General features: G+C 36.4%; 1 long non-coding RNA gene across 2 annotated transcripts in view; it reads left to right on the plus strand.

The window, feature by feature from the left end:
- The window catches only part of LOC123526351 (uncharacterized), a 43933-nt gene that overhangs the window by 3989 nt on the left and 18105 nt on the right, over positions 1-21839 (plus strand). For both annotated transcript variants that reach the window (XR_008366970.1, XR_008366969.1), the window contains exon 2: positions 20680-20832. This is a non-coding gene — a long non-coding RNA (uncharacterized LOC123526351). The remainder of the gene's footprint in view (positions 1-20679; positions 20833-21839) is intronic.

Consider the following 21839-nt stretch of genomic DNA (forward strand, 5'->3'; position numbering starts at 1 on the left):
GTATCTCCTTCCATAGTCAACATGGTTTATAATATATTTGAACCTGTATCCTCTAAAAGATTAATTAGGAAAACCAGTGCCAGGTCTGAACCCTTATCCCCACCATAGTCAACATGGTTTATGATATATTTGAACTGGTATCCTGTAAAAGATTAATAGGAAAACCATGTCAGGTCTGAACCCTTATCCCCACCATAGTCAACATCGTTTATGATATATTTGAACCGGTATCCTGTAAAAGATTAATAGGAAAACCATGTCAGGTTTGAGCCTGTATCCCCTCCATAGTCAACATGGTTTATAATATATTTGAACCGGTATCCTCTAAAAGGTAAATAGGAAAACCATGTCAGGTCTGAACCCTTATCTCTTCCATAGTCAACATGGTTAATAATATTTTTGAACCAGTATCCTCTAAATGGTTAATAGGAAAACCATGTCAAGTCTGAACCCTTATCCCCTCCATAGTCAACATTGTTCATGATATATTTGAACCAGTATCCTGTAAAAGATTAATAGGAAAACCATGTCAGGTTTGAGCCCGTATCCCCTCCATAGTCAACATTGTTCATGATATATTTGAACCGGTATCCTCTAAAAGGTTAATAGGAAAACCATGTCAGGTCTGAACCCGTATCCCCTCCATGGTCAACATTGTTCATGATATATTTGAACCGGTATCCTCTAAAAGGTTAATAGGAAAACCATGTCAGGTCTGAGCCCGTATCCCTTCCATAGTCAACATTGTTCTTGATATATTTGAACCGGTATCCTCTAAAAGGTTAATAGGAAATCCATGTCAGGTCTGAACCCTTATCCCCTCCATAGTCAACATCGTTTATGATATATTTGAACTGGTATCCTCTAAAAGTTTAATAGGGAAACCATGTCCGGTATGAACCCTTATCCCCTCCATAGTCAACATCGTTTATGATATATTTGAACCGGTATCCTCTAAAAGGTTAATATGGTTTATGGTTTATAATATATTTGAACCAGTATCCTCTAAAAGGTTAATAGGAAAACTATGTCAGGTCTGAACCCTTATTCCCTCCATAGTCAACATTGTTCATGATATATTTGAACCGGTATCCCGTAAAAGATTAATAGGAAAACCATGTCAGGTCTGAGCCCGTATCCCCTCCATATTCAACATGGTTTAAAATATATTTGAACCAGTATCCTGTAAAAGGTTTATAATATATTTGAACCGGTATCCTCTAAAAGGTTAATAGGAAAACCAGTGCCAGGTCTGAGCCTGTATCCCCTCCATAGTCAACATGGTTTATAATATGTTTGAACTGGTATCCTCTAAAAGGTTAATAGGAAAACCATGTCAGGTCTGAACCCATATCCCCTCCATAGTCAACATGGTTTATAGGTTTATAATATATTTGAACCGGTATCCTCTAAAAGGTTAATAGGAAAACCAGTGCCAGGTCTGAGCCTGTATCCCCTCCATAGTCAACATGGTTTATAATATATTTGAACCGGTATCCTCTAAAAGGTTAATAAGAAAACCATGTCAGGTCTGAGCCCGTATCCCCTTCATAGTCAACATTGTTCATGATATATTTGAACCGGTATCCTCTAAAAGGTTAATAGGAAAACCATGTCAGGTCTGAGCCCTTATCCCTTCCATAGTCAACATTGTTCATGATATATTTGAACCGGTATCCTCTAAAAGGTTAATAGGAAAACCATGTCAGGTCTGAGCCCGTATCCCTTCCATAGTCAACATTGTTCATGATATATTTGAACCGGTATCCTCTAAAAGGTTAATAGGAAAACCATGTCAGGTCTGAGCCCGTATCCCTTCCATAGTCAACATTGTTCATGATATATTTGAACCGGTATCCTCTAAAAGGTTAATAGGAAAACCATGTCAGGTCTGAACCCTTATCCCTTCCATAGTCAACATTGTTCATGATATATTTGAACCGGTATCCTCTAAAAGGTTAATAGGAAATCCATGTCAGGTCTGAACCCTTACCCCTTCCATAGTCAACATGGTTTATAATATATTTGAACCGGTATTCTCTAAAAGGTTAATAGCAAAACCAGTGCCAGGTCTGAGCCCGTATCCCTTTCATTGTCAACATGGTTTATAATATATTTTAACCGGTATTCTCTAAAAGGTTAATAGCAAAACCAGTGCCAGGTCTGAGCCCGTATCCCTTCCATTGTCAACATGGTTTATAATATATTTGAACCGGTATTCTCTAAAAGGTTAATAGGAAAACCATGTCGGGTCTGAGCCCATATCCCTTCCATAGTCAACATGGTTTATAATATATTTGAACTGGTATTCTCTAAAAGGTTAATAGGAAAACCATGTCAGGTCTGAGCCCATATCCCTTCCATAGTCAACATGGTTTATAATATATTTGAACCAGTATCCTCTAAAAGGTTGATAGCAAAACCAGTGCCAGGTCTGAGCCCGTATCCCTTCCATAGTCAACTTGGTTTATAATATATTTTAACCGGTATCCTCTAAAAGGTTAATAGGAAAACCAGTGCCAGGTCTGAGCCCGTATCGCCTCCATAGTCAACATGGTTTATAATGTATTTGAACCGGTATCCTCTTAAAGGTTAATAGGAAAACCAGTGCCAGGTCTGAGCCCGTATCTCCTCCATAGTCAACATGGTTTATAATATATTTTAACCGGTATCCTCTGAAAGGTTAATAGAAAAACCATGTCAGGTCTGAACCCATATCCCCTCCATAGTCAACATGGTTTATAAATATATTTGAACCGGTATCCTCTAAAAGGTTAATAGGAAAACCAGTGCCAGGTCTGAGCCCGTATCCCTTCCATAGTCAACAAGGTTTATAATATATTTGAACCAGTATCCTCTAAAAGGTTAATATGGTTTATGGTTTATAATATATTTGAACCAGTATCCTCTAAAAGGTTAATAGGAAAACCATGTCAGGTCTGAACCCTTATCCCCTCCATAGTCAACATCGTTTATGATATATTTGAACTGGTATCCTCTAAAAGTTTAATAGGGAAACCATGTCCGGTATGAACCCTTATCCCCTCCATAGTCAACATCGTTTATGATATATTTGAACCGGTATCCTCTAAAAGGTTAATATGGTTTATGGTTTATAATATATTTGAACCAGTATCCTCTAAAAGGTTAATAGGAAAACCATGTCAGGTCTGAACCCTTATCCCCTCCATAGTCAACATCATTTATGATTATATTTGAACAGGTATCCTCTATAAGGTTAATAGGAAAACCATGTCAGGTCTGAGCCTGTATCCCCTTCCATAGTCAACATTGTTTATAATATATTTGAACCTGTATCCTCTTAAAGATTAATTAGGAAAACCAGTGCCAGGTCTGAACCCTTATCCCCACCATAGTCAACATGGTTTATGATATATTTGAACCGGTATCCTGTAAAAGATTAATAGGAAAACCATGTCAGGTCTGAACCCTTATCCCCTCCATAGTCAACATCGTTTATGATATATTTGAACCGGTATCCTGTAAAAGATTAATAGGAAAACCATGTCAGGTTTGAGCCTGTATCCCCTCCATAGTCAACATGGTTTATAATATATTTGAACCGGTATCCTCTAAAAGGTTAATAGGAAAACCATGTCAGGTTTGAGCCTGTATCCCTTCCATAGTCAACATGGTTTAAAATATATTTGAACCAGTATCCTCTAAAAGGTTAATAGGAAAACCATGTCAGGTCTGAACCCATATCTCTTCCATAGTCAACATGGTTAATAATATTTTTGAACCAGTATCCTCTAAATGGTTAATAGGAAAACCATGGCAGGTCTGAACCCTTATCCCCTCCATAGTCAACATTGTTCATGATATATTTGAACCGGTATCCTGTAAAAGATTAATAGGAAAACCATGTCAGGTCTGAGCCCGTATCCCCTCCATAGTCAACATGGTTTATAATATATTTGAACCAGTATCCTCTAAAAGGTTTATAATATATTTGAACCGGTATCCTCTAAAAGGTTAATAGGAAAACCAGTGCCAGGTCTGAGCCTGTATCCCCTCCATAGTCAACATGGTTTATAATATATATTTGAACTGGTATCCTCTAAAAGGTTAATAGGAAAAACCATGTCAGGTCTGAACCCGTATCTCCTCCATAGTCAACATGGTTTATAATATATATTTGAACTGGTATCCTCTAAAAGGTTAATAGGAAAAACCAAGTCAGGTCTGAACCCGTATCTCCTCCATAGTCAACATGGTTTATAATATATTTGAACCGGTATCCTCTAAAAGGTTAATAGGAAAGCCAGTGCCAGGTCTGAGCCTGTATCCCCTCCATAGTCAACATGGTTTATAATATATTTGAACTGGTATCTTCTAAAAGGTTAATAGGAAAAACCATGTCAGGTCTGAACCCATATCCCCTTCATAGTCAACATGGTCTATAATATATTTGAACCGGTATCCTCTAAAAGGTTAATAGGAAAACCAGTGCAAGGTCTGAGCCCGTATCCCATCCATAGTCAACATGGTTTATAATATATTTGAACTGGTATCCTCTAAAAGGTTAATAGTCAACATGGTTTATAATATATTTGAACCGGTATCCTCTAAAAGGTTAATAGGAAAGCCAGTGCCAGGTCTGAGCCCGTATCCCTTCCATAGTCAATATTGTGCATGATATATTTGAACCGGTATCCTCTAAAAGGTTAATAGGAAAACCATGTCAGGTCTGAGCCCTTATCCCTTCCATAGTCAACATTGTTCATGATATATTTGAACCGGTATCCTCTAAAAGGTTAATAGGAAAACCATGTCAGATCTGAGCCCGTATCCCTTCCATAGTCAACATTGTTCATGATATATTTGAACCAGTATCCTCTAAAAGGTCAATATGAAAACCATGTCGGGTCTGAGCCCATATCCCTTCCATAGTGAACATGGTTTATAATATATTTGAACCAGTATCCTCTAAAAGGTTGATAGCAAAACCAGTGCCAGGTCTGAGCCCGTATCCCTTCCATAGTCAACATGGTTTATAATATATTTTAACCTGGTATCCTCTAAAAGGTTAATAGGAAAACCATGTCAGATCTGAGCCCATATCCCCTCCATATTCAACATGGTTTATAATATATTTGAACTGGTATCCTCTAAAAGGTTAATAGGAAAACCAGTGCCAGGTCTGAGCCCATATCCCTTCCATAGTCAACATGGTTTATAATATATTTGAACCAGTATCCTCTAAAAGGTTGATAGCAAAACCAGTGCCAGGTCTGAGCCCGTATCCCTTCCATAGTCAACATGGTTTATAATATATTTTAACCTGGTATCCTCTAAAAGGTTAATAGGAAAACCATGTCAGGTCTGAACCCTTATCCCCTCCATAGTCAACATCATTTATGATATATTTGAACCGGTATCCTGTAAAAGATTAATAGGAAAACCATGTCAGATCTGAACCCGTATCCCCTCCATAGTCAACATGGTTTTTAATAACTTTTGAAATATCCTCTAAAAGGTTAATAGGAAAACCAGTGCCAGGTCTGAGCCCGTTTCCTTTCCATAGTCAACATGGTTTATAATAACTTTTGAAATATCCTCTAAAAGGTTAATAGGAAAACCAGTGCCAGGTCTGACCCCGTTTCCTTTCCATAGTCAACATGGTTGATAATATATTTGAACCGGTATCCTCTAAAAGGTTAATAGGAAAACCATGTCGGGCCTGAACCTGTATCCCCTTCCATAGTAAAAATGGTTTATAACATATTTGAACCGGTATCCTCTAAAAGGTTAATAGGAAAACCATGTTGGGTCTGAACCTGTATCTCCTCCATAGTCAACATTGTTTATAATATATTTGAACCGGTATCCTCTAAAAGGTTAATAGGAAAACAACGTCTGGTCTGAACCCATATCCCCTCATAGTCAACATGGTTTATAATATATTTGAACCTGGTATCCTCTAAAAGGTTAATTAGGAAAACCAAGTCAGGTCTGAACTAGTATCCCTTCCATAGTCACATAGTTAATAATATATTTGAACCGGTATCCTCTAAAAGGTTAATAGAAAAAGCATGTCGGGTGTGAACCCGTATCCCCTCCATAGTCAGCATGGTTTACAATATATTTATAATATATTTGAACCGGTATCCTCTAAAACGTTAATAGGAAAACCTTGTCGGGTCTGAACCCATATCCCCTTCATAGTCAACCTGGTTTATAATATAAATGAAACTATATCCTCTAAAACGGTTATAGGAAAACATGTGCCAGGTCTGAACCTGTATCTTCTCAATAGTCAACATGGTTTACTGGTATCCTCTAAAAGGTTAATTAGGAAAACTGTCTGGTCTGAACCCGTATCCCCTCCATAGTCAACATGGTTTATAATATATTTGAACTGGTATCCTCTAAAAGGTTAATTAGGAAAACCATGTCAGGTCTGAACCCATATCCCCTCCATAGTCAACAGGGTTTATAATATATTTGAATTGGTATCCTCCAAAAGGTTAATAGGAGAACCATGTCAGGTCTGAACCCGTATCCCCTCCATTGTCAACATGGTTTTCAGTATATTTGAACTGGTATCCTCTAAACAGTTAATAGGAAAACCATGTCAGGTCTGAACCTGTATCCCCTCCATGGTCAGCATTGTTTATGATATATTTGAACTGGTATCCTCTAAAAGGTTAATTAGGAAAACCAGTGCCAGGTCTGAGCCCATATCCCTTCCATAGTCAACATGGTTTATAATATATTTGAACCAGTATCCTCTAAAAGGTTGATAGCAAAACCAGTGCCAGGTCTGAGCCCGTATCCCTTCCATAGTCAACATGGTTTATAATATATTTTAACCTGGTATCCTCTAAAAGGTTAATAGGAAAACCATGTCAGGTCTGAACCCTTATCCCCTCCATAGTCAACATCATTTATGATATATTTGAACCGGTATCCTGTAAAAGATTAATAGGAAAACCATGTCAGATCTGAACCCGTATCCCCTCCATAGTCAACATGGTTTTTAATAACTTTTGAAATATCCTCTAAAAGGTTAATAGGAAAACCAGTGCCAGGTCTGAGCCCGTTTCCTTTCCATAGTCAACATGGTTTATAATAACTTTTGAAATATCCTCTAAAAGGTTAATAGGAAAACCAGTGCCAGGTCTGACCCCGTTTCCTTTCCATAGTCAACATGGTTGATAATATATTTGAACCGGTATCCTCTAAAAGGTTAATAGGAAAACCATGTCGGGCCTGAACCTGTATCCCCTTCCATAGTAAAAATGGTTTATAACATATTTGAACCGGTATCCTCTAAAAGGTTAATAGGAAAACCATGTTGGGTCTGAACCTGTATCTCCTCCATAGTCAACATTGTTTATAATATATTTGAACCGGTATCCTCTAAAAGGTTAATAGGAAAACAACGTCTGGTCTGAACCCATATCCCCTCCATAGTCAACATGGTTTATAATATATTTGAACCTGGTATCCTCTAAAAGGTTAATTAGGAAAACCAAGTCAGGTCTGAACTAGTATCCCTTCCATAGTCACATAGTTAATAATATATTTGAACCGGTATCCTCTAAAAGGTTAATAGAAAAAGCATGTCGGGTGTGAACCCGTATCCCCTCCATAGTCAGCATGGTTTACAATATATTTATAATATATTTGAACCGGTATCCTCTAAAACGTTAATAGGAAAACCTTGTCGGGTCTGAACCCATATCCCCTTCATAGTCAACCTGGTTTATAATATAAATGAAACTATATCCTCTAAAACGGTTATAGGAAAACATGTGCCAGGTCTGAACCTGTATCTTCTCAATAGTCAACATGGTTTACTGGTATCCTCTAAAAGGTTAATTAGGAAAACTGTCTGGTCTGAACCAGTATCCCCTCCATAGTCAACATGGTTTACAATATATTTGAACTGGTATCCTCTAAAAGGTTAATTGGGAAAGCCATGTCAGGTCTGAACCAGTATCCTCTCCATAGTCAACATGGTTAACAATATATTTGAATTGGTATCCTCCAAAAGGTTAATAGGAGAACCATGTCAGGTCTGAACCCGTATCCCCTCCATTGTCAACATGGTTTTCAGTATATTTGAACTGGTATCCTCTAAACAGTTAATAGGAAAACCATGTCAGGTCTGAACCTGTATCCCCTCCATGGTCAGCATTGTTTATGATATATTTGAACTGGTATCCTCTAAAAGGTTAATTAGGAAAACCATGTCAGGTCTGAACCCGTATCCCCTCCATAGTCAGCATGGTTTACAATATATTTAAGGCTTTTTTGCATAACGTACATCTGCTGGTAACATTATCATTTTTATGGTTCTAAAATCTTCTAAGGTACTTTATACTACAATTTTGATATGGGACTTTATGTTCATCCTTCCCTTGCACTGTTCTCCTGCATTGTTCAGCATCCCTGCACACACCCTGCACTTGCCTCTTTCTCAAAAAAGTTCCAAGTCAAATTGAGTATAATGTACCATTAAATTTCAATCATTTTCATGTACTCTCATAATCCGACTTTTAGTATATAGTACATGTAATTCAAATGAAATGTTCAGCATGATGTTATGTTGTGTAGGATAGTCTGGTCAGTATTTAAATCTAAAGGTCACAGACAAGGACACATGTATTACACATTCATTTAAAGTGCTAGTACTTCTGTTGTGTCTTGGTAATAATGAAAAGATAGGTTGAGAGTCTGGGTCCGTCTGTTCCTCAAATATTAGGTCAACACAACAGCACTTATTGTCCAGATACATCATGTAATATTTTGTGTCCCAGAAATCATGTTCAATATGCAAAGGATTTCAATGTATCATTATCACTCTGAAAATCCTAGTGACCACATTGGGGGTAGTACTTAGTAAGGTGGGCTGACAAGCCAGCCAGTCTGGGTTATAGGTCAAATTGATACTTTGTCACCAAGTTTGGTGTGTAGCAAACTTATATTGAGACCTCAGCTTTTTTGGGCAGCTGACCTTAACAAGTTAACACAAAGTTTCCAGCCAATAACATGATTCCATTTATGATTTTGTTAAAGAATGGGACTAACATCACCAAATGGGGATAATGGTCAGTATTAAATTTAAGTCTAGACTGGCATAGTGTCACCAAACCTGGTGTGTAGCAAGTTGAGGCCATTTGGTTCAGGTCCTTTGGTTCAGGTCCTTGTTGCTTTCCTCGTAAACTTCTGTTGTATTGACATAATGCCACAAAGAGGAATGCATAGCATTTAGTTTATATTGTGACGTAGCGTAATATATAGGACTTAGGGATCAGGGTCAAAATTGGTGTTGAATTGCAGTTGTGGCCACCAGGGCAAAGGTCACTGTTACTTCTGGTCAGTAAGATTATTTGGAATGACCTATTCTAACCAGTTGGAGTTGCATATAATATAGTAGGAAAACTGTTTCCTGCCAATAGTTTTAGTCTAAAATGGCATATTGTTTAGAGTTGATGGGGTACATAGGGGAAGGTGCTCTAACTAAACTTGTAACAACTTTATATGATAACCTAGCTTTTGATGTATTTAGGGCTTCTGTGCTCATGGTCAATGTCACATTAACAGTTATTAAAACAACATCTTGTCACCAAACTTTGGGTTTGTAGCAAGTTTATTCAGGTTTATGACTTCCAGTTATATTAAAGGATACTGAAGTCTGGTCACTGGCACTTAAAATAGAAAAAAAACAGTTTCTGGTCAATATTAACCTTTAAGACGAAATGGCAAAGAGGTACTGGTTACAGGTTTATGAATAATCAGAGGGTCTTGCATTGCATTTTTAAGGACAGATTTATCTATTTTTGGCAACATGCTTTGGTTGTTACAAAAATTTGAATTAAAAGGGACTGTCTGTAAAGTATATGAAAGCAATCTAGTGATTTCAGGTTTTTCAAAGCTTGCATATATCTGTTGGTGATTACCGTATTCAAAATGGGGGAATCATGATTGCTACTGGATCATGTTTAAATTGCATTTAAGGACAATGTCATTTTTATGCCCCCGAAGGGAGGCATATAGTTCTTGAACTGTCTGTCGGTCTGTCAATCTGTCCTCAATTTTCGTGTCCGGTCCATATCTTTGTCATCGATGGATGGATTTTCAAATAACTTGGCATGAATATGAACCACAGTAAGACGATGTGTCATGCGCAAGACCCAGGTCCGTAGCTCAAAGGTCAAGGTCACACTTAGACGTTAAAGGATAGTGCATTGATGGGCGTGTCCGGTCCATATCTTTGTCATCCATGGATGGATTTTCAAATAACTTGGCATGAATGTGTACCACAGTAAGACGACGTGTTGCGCGCAAGACCCAGGTCTGTAGCTCAAAGGTCAAGGTCACACTTAGACGTTAAAGGATAGTGCATTGATGGGCGTGTCCAGTCCATATCTTTGTCATCCATGGATGGATTTTCAAGTAACTTGGCCTGAATGTGTACCACAGTAAGACGACGTGTCGTGCGCAAGACCCAGGTCCATAGCTCAAAGGACAAGGTCACACTTAGACGTTAAAGGATAGTGCATTAATGGGCATGTCCGGTCCATATCTTTGTCATCCATGGATGGATTTTCAAATAACTTGGCATGAATGTGTACCACAGTAAGACGACGTGTTGCGCGCAAGACCCAGGTCCGTAGGTCAAAGGTCCTAAACTCTAACATCGGCCATAACTATTCATTCAAAGTGCCATCGGGGGCATGTGTCATCCTATGGAGACAGCTCTTGTTTAAAATTTATTTTGTAATCTTTTAGCTTATTTTATTGCTGATATGGGGAAATTGTAAAGTAACATGTGTATATTGGATGATATGCTAGTGTTTTCAATTTGAGGCGGTTAACTCTTTTGACCAAAATGCCATTAAAATTTCAAAATGCAAGGGTATATGTCATCTTTCATAAATAGTGGAAAAGTCTTTGATAACTGGCTGCTGGCTCATGTATCTGCATTAAAAGACACTGTCATTCATTTCTTGGACAATTGATTGCAGGAAGATTGTGTATGTTACAGGTCAGCTTATTTTGTCACTGTAGTGGCATAATCACAGTCCAAAAAAAGTTACTTTTCCCCAGGTTGTCTCGGCCAAAGTTCCTGTGATGTTTGTCCTCGTTTGAAAATACTTGTAGCTCACTATAATTGCTTGCTACTTGTTAATATCAGAATACAGCATATTGTCAAACAATTTGGGATAAAACTTAGCAGTTTACAATATGTTAGGACTAGGTAAAGAAATAGTGGCTACCAAGTAATTACTGACTATACATTGTATTTCAGCATTTAGGTAATGGTCTGTTCCCTAGTAACCTACCAACTGAATATTTGCCACATAAAAATGTATTGTGTATTTATATATATTCAGTAAGTTATATAGTCTAGTATTCATCCAGATTTGAATAAAACAATAGAATTTCTGACTTATCAACCCTATACATTTCTAATCCCCCGCCACAAATGGTGGGGGGTTATAGGAATGGTCCCGTCCGTCTGTCCGTAACACTTTTGTGTCTGCTCCATATCTCCTACACATCTTGAAGGATTTTCATGAAACTTGGGTCTAATAATCACCTCATCAAGATGATGTACAGAACTCATGAGTCAGCCTCGTCGGCTCAATGTCAAGGTCACAACTCAAGGTCAAATGTTTGAGCCTTCCATTTTGTGTCTATATCTCTATATCTCCTAAACCCCTTGAAGGAATTTTATAAAACTTGGGTCAAATGATCACCACATCAAGACGATGTGCAGAACCCATAAGTCAGCCATGCCAGCTCAAGTTCAAGGTCACAACTTAGGGTTGAAGGCTTGAGCCTTCCATTTTGTGTCTGCTCTGTATCTTCTAAACCCCTTAAAGAATTTTTATCAAACTTTGGTCAAATGATCACCTTATAAAGGCAATGTGCAGAACTTATGAGTCAGCCATGCCGGCTCATGGTCAAGCTCACAATTTAGGGTCAACAGTTTGAGCCTTCTATTTTTTGTCTGCTCCTAATCCCCTTGAAGGATTCATATGAAGCTTAGGTCAAATGATCGCCTCATCAAGGTGATGTGCAGAACTCATGAGTCTGCCATGCCGGCTCAAGGTCAAGGTCACAACTCAAGGTCAAAGGTTTTAGCCATCCATTCCTCTCTTAAACCCCGTGAAGAATTTTCATCAAACTTTGGTCAAATGATCACCTTATCAAAACGATGTGCAGAACTTACAAGTCAGCCATGTTGGCTCAAGGTCAAGGTCACAACTTAGGGTCAAAAGTTTGAGCCTTCCATTTTGTGTCCACTCTATATCTCCTAAACCCCTTGAAGGATTTTCATCAAACTTGGGTCAAATGATCACCTCATCAAGACTCGAGTCAGCAAGGTCAAAGTCACAACTCAAGGTCAAAGGTTTGAGCTCTGTATCTCTTAAACCCCTTGAAAGATTTTCATGTAACTTTGGTCAAATGATTGCCTCATCAAGACATTGTGCAGAATTCATGAGTCAGCCATGTCAGGTCAAGGTCACAGCTAAAGGTCAAAGGTTTACCCTTCACTATCCTTAACAGTGGCAGGGGATTTAGCCATCTTTCAGACTGCCTTGTTGTTATTTATTCAGAAAGCAAATTAATGGTGTATTTTAGGATTTTTTGGGAAATGGTACATATTTTTATTAATGCTCAGTTTAGGAACATTATTTTTTAATGTTCGAAAATTCTTTCACAGACATTGCATGATTTTAAACTTGTATACAGGTCATATAATCTTTATCTTTGGAACTAGTAACTTTAATAAATAAAATTAAATGGTAGAATTATACCTTTCTTTAAGTTTTAATTTCTGAAATTTCAAGCATATATTTTATAAGTTACTTGGTCAACAACAATTGAAATTTCATGTAGGAAAGTTTTGATAGAGCTTTTCTGTCTTTGCAGTCAGGATGAAGGGAAGAAAAATGACATTGTGTGTATTCAAATCTATGAAGATCATTTGGCAGCATATAATGCTATTAGTGAAATTATAGTTGAGCAAAAAAAAAAAAAAAACAAGAAAGAAAATGTTCAGGTCTTCATTTTCCTAAAATGTCACATATAAATACATGATGTATACTTTTACAAATTAATTAAGTGGAAAGTAGCCAAATGCTACATAGGTGTGGAATAAATTTTTGACAGAATTTCAGTAATTTGAAAAACACCTTTGGCATATTTATCAATTAATGTGGTTTAATTTGTGTGAAATAATTACCAACAGTTCACTGTTCTACAAAAAAATGGCTGAAAATGAAGAGGATTTTTAATAAATTTCTAGCATTGACTTAGTACAATTTTTTTTTTATCATAATGATTGAGGCCACTTAAAGTCATGTCCTTTTCAAGGTCAATATTGTATGATGAGATCAGAGGAAAAATCTTTATGTTTTTACCTATTTAAAAGATTAATGAAGTTGGCATAGGGTTTATCATAGAAAGACCATTTCAGTCATGTTGGTTCAGTGTCAAGGTCATATTGTGAGATCAAAAGGTCAGGTTTTCATGTACATTCCATATCTTTACTTTAACACAGAAAAAGACTTCTGTTTAACTTCAGCATAATTGTTTGCATCATGCAACTTTCAATCTTGTCCAGTCAGTGTACTATATTGTAGGGTCAAGTTTACTGGTGAAAGGTCAAATAGGCAGTATTTAAGTCTATTTATGTTTCTTTTTTTGAAATATTTTCAAATAAATTGAGACTAGCATATCTCTTTATTCAACATAGAAATGTTACAAATATACTTACACATCAAGTTTAATGAAGCTGTATGTGAGGAAAAAGTCATAAAAAAAAAAAAAAAAAAAGGTTTTACATTGGTGGAATTGAATTTAGTTTCAACATTTTTACAAGTATCAAATTGTCTTAAGAGGATATTACGATTTGAGAATAACCATTTAAGTGCAGAGTTAGAATCTTTTACTACATAAAGGTCAATGAGCAGTTCCATACTGCACACCATTTAAGTCTTAAAAAATGAATATGTTCAAAATTTTAAAAAGAGAATGTATTAGATCCTTTGGAAGCATGTTTGGTTTGAACGAGTTGTTTTTGAGAGTTAATGAAAGGTGCCATACCCCTCATACCCTCTAAGTTCAGGCTTAAGCAGGTTACTGTAAGTATTGTTTACGTTGAGTTTACCATATTTCTTGATTTGTCTTCACAATACGTATGAAATTAGTTCAGCACATGATTAATTAAATGATGTATTTAAAAAAAAAGCTCCATATTTAAAGACTGAAGGATGAGATCAATTCTCTTTATTCTACTCATATTCTACTCTATTGCTTTTCTATCAAAACAGTTTATTGCTGTGTGCTTTTCCATCCAGCTTTTTTCCTACGCTGCTACAGTGTCTCGATGGTGTTCTTCCATGATGCTACTAGGGTATATATTTCTTCCTTCTAACTATCACATTCACCTGCCCTAGCTAGCTATCCCATGGTGCCCCCATGATGCTACTAGGGTATATACTTCTTCCTGCTAACTATTACATTGATCTATCTCTAGCTAGCTATCCCATGGTTTCCCCCATGATGCTACTAGGGTATATATCTTCCTTCTATCACCTACTCACATCCTATCTCTAAATCTCCTATCACCTATTAGTAGCCATGGTGTTCACACCATGATGCTACTAGGGTATATATCTTCCTTCTGTCACATCCATCTATCTCTAGCTAGCTATCCCATGGTTTCCCCCATGATGCTACTAGGGTATATATCTTCCTTCTATCACATCAATCTATCTCTAACCTAAGCTATGCCATGGTGTTTCCCACCATGATGCTACTAGGGTATATATCTTCCTTCCGTCACATCCATCTATCTCTAGCTAGCTATCCTATGGTTTCCCCCATGATGCTACTAGAGTATAATTATATCTTCCTTCTTACTATCACAGCTGCCTGTCTCTAGCTAGCTATCCCATATTGCCATTAGGGCCAAAATTATAACCAACTAGCTCTCACATGTGCTGCCGGGTTGTATATTTCATCCAACATTCAAGCTAGCCAAAGCTGCTACCGAGATGTTGCATACAGCCAGCCAGCCCATGTTTCTTCTAGGGAGCATTTTACATTCTTCGCATTTTAAAGCCTACCCTATATATTCCAATATCCTATAGGTCTTATTGGCAGGATATTCCATTCTGCAAACACATTTCCTTGATACCAGCTAAATGGCTCTCCTGTGTGCTACCAGGCTGTATATTTCATCCATCAGGCTAGCCAAAGCTGCAAAATTGTATGATTGTATATACAGCCAGCTAGCTTTTCATCTACTTATTGTTCTTCTTGACCTTAGTCTTTCAGTCTTTTCATATTTAGCAACTTCTGATTTCAAAAATATTAAAACTAGAAGACACGTTTATCATCATGGAAATAAGGGAACTATAAAGTAGCAATTTAATTCACTTAAAGGGCCTCCGACAGAAATAAATTCAAAACATAAGCTTTCCCTGATAAAATCCTTCTTAAGCAAAACTTGAAGCTTCTAAGCTCTGCAATATAATGGTTGTTTTCAAAAATTAATATTTGTAACGTGTAAAATCATTATTTTTGGTTATTTAAATTCTAATCCTGGAACCATTTAAGGGATATTCTTTACATTGTTTTTAACCTTCAGATTTATATTAATTTGTATCTCTGTACTAATCTAGCCTAAATTTGATAAGTAGCCTGTTTAATTGGACCAAAATGTGTATTTCTATATAACCTAGGTCAAATTTCATATCTGTATCACCAGAGTTATTGCCCTTGAATTAATGAAGTTTTAAAACTAATGATGTCTGCTCAATGAACAGAGTATTTGTTCTTTGATCTCAGAAATACTGCTACAGAATATTTTGCATTTGCCAAAAAATCCAAGTAAAGGTCAATATCAAACTAAGTTAAGACCAGTATCTCCAGAGTAATGCCCCTTGAATAAGTCAGTTGCTAGTTGATACTGGTTGTCTTCATTTAGTTAGTCAAGATGTTGTTCTTTGATCTCAATCATACTAAATGTGTAGGACATGTTTAATAATCTGCTAGTTAAAAGCTTTCCAGAGTTATGACCCTTGAATTTTTCAAAATTGCAAATTTGACATCTCTCATAGTAGAGAATTAAAAGAATAAGAATTAATTTGATATAAATTATTTGGTATATATCGGTATATATATTTGGTACTTTGGTTGTTTCTGGTATTGTTTGACAAGGGAGTGAAGTGTTGGTTGCTATTTCTTAGTATTTGTACTAAACCTGTACACTGGCTGGTGTTTTAAATTTAAGGTATGAAAGTCGGTCCTGTTGAAAGTGAATGAATTTTGGTTTATGGTGCATTCAGTTCAAACAGGGTTCTTTATTACTGACAAGGTTACTGGGTGACAGGTCAAGAAAAAAAAAAATTGCTAAGGTAGAAAATTGCTGTATCAAGACTTTTTATAGGTAATATTTTTTCAAAAAGATCTTTCGTGGTCGTTTGTATTATCAAAGTTGCAATGTACCGGTAACTGAAATATGATACTTTTTAAAACATTGGCATTTTCTATCAAAAAAGATTAAATTAAAAAAATTAAATTTACTTAAATTAATTCGCATCTAGGAAAATCTGCAATGTCTGTATAAGGAATAATTTTGTAAAATACAGTGGTTCTAAAAGTTGATGTATAATGTTTAAGTGGCCAGGTAAATGAGTTTGAATGAATGCAAAAGTTGATCGTAATTTTCCTGAATATTTAATCCTAGGGGCAAAATTTTGTGACATAGAACAAAATCATAAGGTACCTAGTTGTAATTGGATAATAGAAGATATTTTGATAAAGTTCAAGAGTGAAAAGAATTGTTCCAAAAATCACCATGTTACAGCCCTGGAATGAACATAAACTGTCATAATCTATATTGTTACTACATTCCTTAAATAAAACTTCATATCCTTAAAATGTGTGAACTTTGTCATCCGAGTCATAAACTAGGTCACTAGGTCAGATCATAAAAAAGTCCTTGGTAGCACAACAGATCGAGGAGACCTCTGCCTATCTTATACACAGTCTTGGTCATTGTGAGTAAAAAACAATGTCATAAGGTTAAAAATCATAGAAAACCAATGTTTACACTATAAAGAGGAGTTTTCTACCCCTGTTTAATAAATAAAGCGAAATAGAAACTGCAGTTTTATGTTCAAAAATATATCGCAAGGTCAATTTATAAACAAGTCTTACCAAGGCACTGAGGCCAAATTTTCCAGGTTACCAAAATAAATCCATTTTATATTGGTATGAAATAAAGTTTAAACTGGTCTATCCCTGTTAAAAGTCGCCAGGTATTATCTATCTAATTAATACAACCGATATAAAACCTTATCAGTGAGAGGAATGTTCAGGTAGAAACTGATTCATTTGAGGTCAGAAGTTGGATCATAGAAAAACCTTGGTTACACACTAGTTTAATACATACCTGTATGAGATGTAAAATTTGGTCAGGCAATCTAGCACTATCTGACCCTCTTGATTTTTGTAAAATTTGATCAAAAGTGTTAAGTTTTGAATACTTTTTGTGTAAGTTTCAGTTTAAATTATTTTTATGCTTGATATTGCAGTAATTAAATTATGGTTAGGGCAAGAAGGACTTTTTTCCTGTCTTTAAAGAGTGAGCTATTGTGATCACCCTATGTCCGTCATCTGTCATCATTGCACCGTGTGTCATGCGCCATAAATAATTTGACTGAGAACACTTTGAGGTTACTATTTTAGTTTAATGTTATTGAAACTTGGTCAGAATCCTCAATAAAATCTCAGACAAGTTTGTTAATGGGTCATCCTGGATAAAAGAAATTTAGAGGCCACATTTTTTACCTTAAAATGATTTTCTTTATAAATATAAAATAAGGTCAAAACTAGGTCATTAGGTCAAATCATAGCAAAGACCCATTTTCTACATGATCTTTATAAACCGGTCTCTTTTAAATCTAGGTAAAGTTCAAAAACTGTGTTATCCAGGTCAAAATCTATGCCACAAGGTCAAATTTTAGAAAGATACTAGCGCTCCAAAGGCCATATTTTCTACCTTATGGCCATGAGACTTGTTTTGAATGTTGTTTTGAAATATAGGGTTAATTTGTAATTAGTGAATTTGGGTCACTTTGGGGAAAAAACTAGGTAATTTATTCAAATCATAGAAAAACCTTGTAAAAAAAACTGTAGCAATCACTTTTTCAACTTGATTCTCATAAATGTTTGTGGGAATGTTTGTTTTTATGGAATCTAGGTCATGTTCAGAAATGGGGTACCTGAGGTCAAAAACTATGTTACTAGGTCAAATCATTGAAAAACTTGATTAATTACCTGATTTACATAAGAGATGGATAATAAGTCTAGGCCAATTAAGGCACCAGGTTATCTAGAGTAAGAACTAGGTCAGGTGTGCAATACAGGGCCTTCAGGACCCTCTTGTTGTACCCCCCGACAACAAAGTTGTAAGGGGGGGGTATACTGGTTTTAGGTTGTCTGTCCGTCCGTCTGTCTGTCTGTCCGTAGACACAATCTTGTGCGCACCATCCCTCCTCATCCCCTTGACACAATTTAATGAAACTTCACACAAGTGATCAGTAACAACAGTAGTTATGCATGGGGCATGTTAGGTTCTTTCAGGAAAAAAACTTGCAGAGTTATGGGACTTTGTTTTTTGTTACTTTACTATATACATAGACACAATCTTGTGCGCACCATCTCTCCTCATCCACTTGACACAATTTAATGAAACTTTACACAAGTGATCAGTAACAACAGTAGTTGTGCATGGGGCATGTTAGGTTCTTTCAGAAAAAAAAATTGCAGAGTTATGGGACTTTGTAATTTGTTTTTTGTTACTATACTATATACATAGACACAATCTTGTGCACACAATCTCTCCTCATCCACTTGACACAATTTAATGAAACTTTACACAAGTGATCAGTAACAACAGTAGTTGTGCATGGGGCATGTTAGGTTCTTTCAGAAAAAAAAATTGCAGAGTTATGGGACTTTGTAATTTGTTTTTTGTTACTATACTAAATACATAGACACAATCTTGTGCACACCATCTCTCCTCATCCACTTGACACAATTTAATGAAACTTTACACAAGTGATCAGTAACAACAGTAGTTGTGCATGGGGCATGTTAGGTTCTTTCAGAAGAAAAATTTGCAGAGTTACGGGACTTTGTTTTTTGTTACTAAACTATATACATAGACACAATCTTGTGCACACCATCTCTCCTCATCCCCATGACACAATTTAATGAAACTTCACACAAGTGATCAGTGACAACAGTAGTTGTGCATGGGGCATGTTAGGTTCTTTCAATGACAAAAATTGCGGAGTTATGGGACTTTGTTTCTTGTTAACATACTATGTACATACAGTCTGCATATGCAGTCTTGTGCGCGCCTAATCTTCCGAACCCTTGCACACAATTTAATGAAACTTCACACAAGTGATCAGTACCAACCCTAGTTGTGCATGGTGCATGTTACGTTCTTTTAGATAAATATTCTGCATAGTTATGGGACTTTGTTTTTGTTACTATACTGTATACATAACGTCTATATACATACAGTCCACATAATTATGCAATCTTGTGTGCATCAAATTGCAATGTACTGTGTCAGTGCATGCGGGGGGTACATTCATCACCTTTAGTGATAGCTCTAGTTTTGTTTTGTTTCATTTCTTTTTCCTGCCAACCTTCCAGACTGTTGAGGTGGAGGTGCTGGTTCAAAAGATTGGCAGAGTTGCTTTTTTTACAGCTTCCAAGGCCTGACAGATCCCTTAACTATTGATCAAGACTTATTATCGTTGCCATCGAGGATAATCCGGTGTCTATATATCCGCAAGATGAAAATGTGTGGGAGTCAACTGGTCTACAATTCTGCGCCGGCAGCGTTTAGATGAAGGTTGTTCCTTTGTGTTTTGAGAGATGGGAATCAGGGATTGTGAGGATTTTATTTCTTTCAGGTCCACAGCCTGCCAATGACAACTGACTGTATGTGCCGTCCATACATGCAGTCGGCAGGATTTTCTTTCAGCGTCAAGACCTGCCTAGGACTACCTCTATGAGGTAGGCAGGATTTCTTCTTTTACAGGTCCAAGGTCTGCCTAAGACAGCTGAACATGAGATGGCAGAATATTTCTTTCAGATTTCAAGGCCTGGCAGATCCCTTAACTGTTGATCAAGACTACTTGCGTAACCTTCGAGGACCCGGTGTCAATATGTCCGCAAGATGGGAAGCGTTAATGGGGATAACTGGTCTTCAATTCTCGCCGGCGGGTTGCTAGATGATAGTTGTTCCTTTGTTGAGAGAGACGGAAATCAGGGATTGCAAGGATTTCTTATTTATTTCAGGTCCATACCCTGCCTAGGTCTTCTGATGCATGTTTTACTTGGACGGAACATACATTGGGCAGGATTTTATTTCTTTCAGGTTCAAGGCCTGCCAGGAACGGGCAGGATTTTCTCTCTTTCAGATTTCCTTTGAATTTTTGCCTTCCGTTACCAGGACAGGCTATATTGTCAGGATTTGTTTTTCATGTAGCTCACTTCTGCCGTATTAAATTCTTGCCATATTAATTAATAAGCAAACTTTTTAACATAAAATAGTTTCAAGTTCAGTTTTTCCTGTTTTGGCTTTTTTCTAATTACAAGCTTGGGAGCCAGAGACAGACTTATATTCCCATGGAAATGAGAAGTGGTGCCAGTCCTTGAGTAGGGAGCCAAACACAATGCAAGTCCTTCTGTATGTTCTCTGCCTTCAATCTTGTAGACCTCTACTGCTATTGTCTTCAGTATCTTCTGTTGGTAAGTATGTTCTCTTTAAGGTAATCAATAGTTATGAATATTTGTTCTGAGTATTTGCACTTATATATTAAATACCCTTGTCTTAATAATAATTTTAAAAAAAGGAAACAGAATAAATCTACATGTTTCTAAATTTTCTTAACTGAAACATTTAAATGGATAGAAATCAATAAAATCTGGAAAGAAGATCCCTCGACAGTACCGAGAACAAGGCAAACAGTGAAAATTGTAGACTCGGTTTGATTGAGTCTGTTCATGAGCAGTCGGCCTAATTTCTTATTTTCTCAGCTAGTAACTGTATTTCTGAAGATAAATTATATTAAAGACAGAGATTCTATTATAAGAAACAATTTATCAACAAATAGCTTTTTCAGATGAAAAATTAAGCACACTGCGGAGTACATGCTTTGTTAATTCTAAAATGTATGAAGTTGATGACAATCTAACATTGCTTACTCTATTACTTCCCATTATTTACAAGTCTTTACCCCGGAGTATGACTTCAGAACTAATAATTTGGTCCATCAGGCTTTTAGTTTTAGTTTAAATTGCAACCACAGCTGATTTTTAACTTTCATTTCATAACTATAAAAACCACATCATATTGTAAATCTCTTCATTTGCTGCACAGAACACTTTAAATTTTGAAGATATCTCTACTAGAAGTAAAGTTATGAATATTTTAGTGTCGCAAATCTTTAGTCGTTTTGTAGAATTTTTCCTTAAGAAATAAGTAAGAATACGCGTGGAACGGACGGCACTGAAAATCGAGCAAAATTCAGTAAAATGCCTGTAACTTTTGTAATATTGCAGATAATTGCATGAAATTTTCAACTTTAATGTAAATTCTTATGCTGAATCCATTTCTGCAATTAATTTAGTTGTATCTCTTTAACCAATGAAGTTATTGCATTATGAAATAAAGAAAATGAAGAGTTTTTTTTTACAAGAAATTCTAAGAATTTATTTTTCCGACTGCAGACAGAAATAAAGCAACACACAATTGT

Source organism: Mercenaria mercenaria, chromosome 14 (assembly GCF_021730395.1).
Source record: "Mercenaria mercenaria strain notata chromosome 14, MADL_Memer_1, whole genome shotgun sequence".
NCBI classification, from domain to species: domain Eukaryota; kingdom Metazoa; phylum Mollusca; class Bivalvia; order Venerida; family Veneridae; genus Mercenaria; species Mercenaria mercenaria.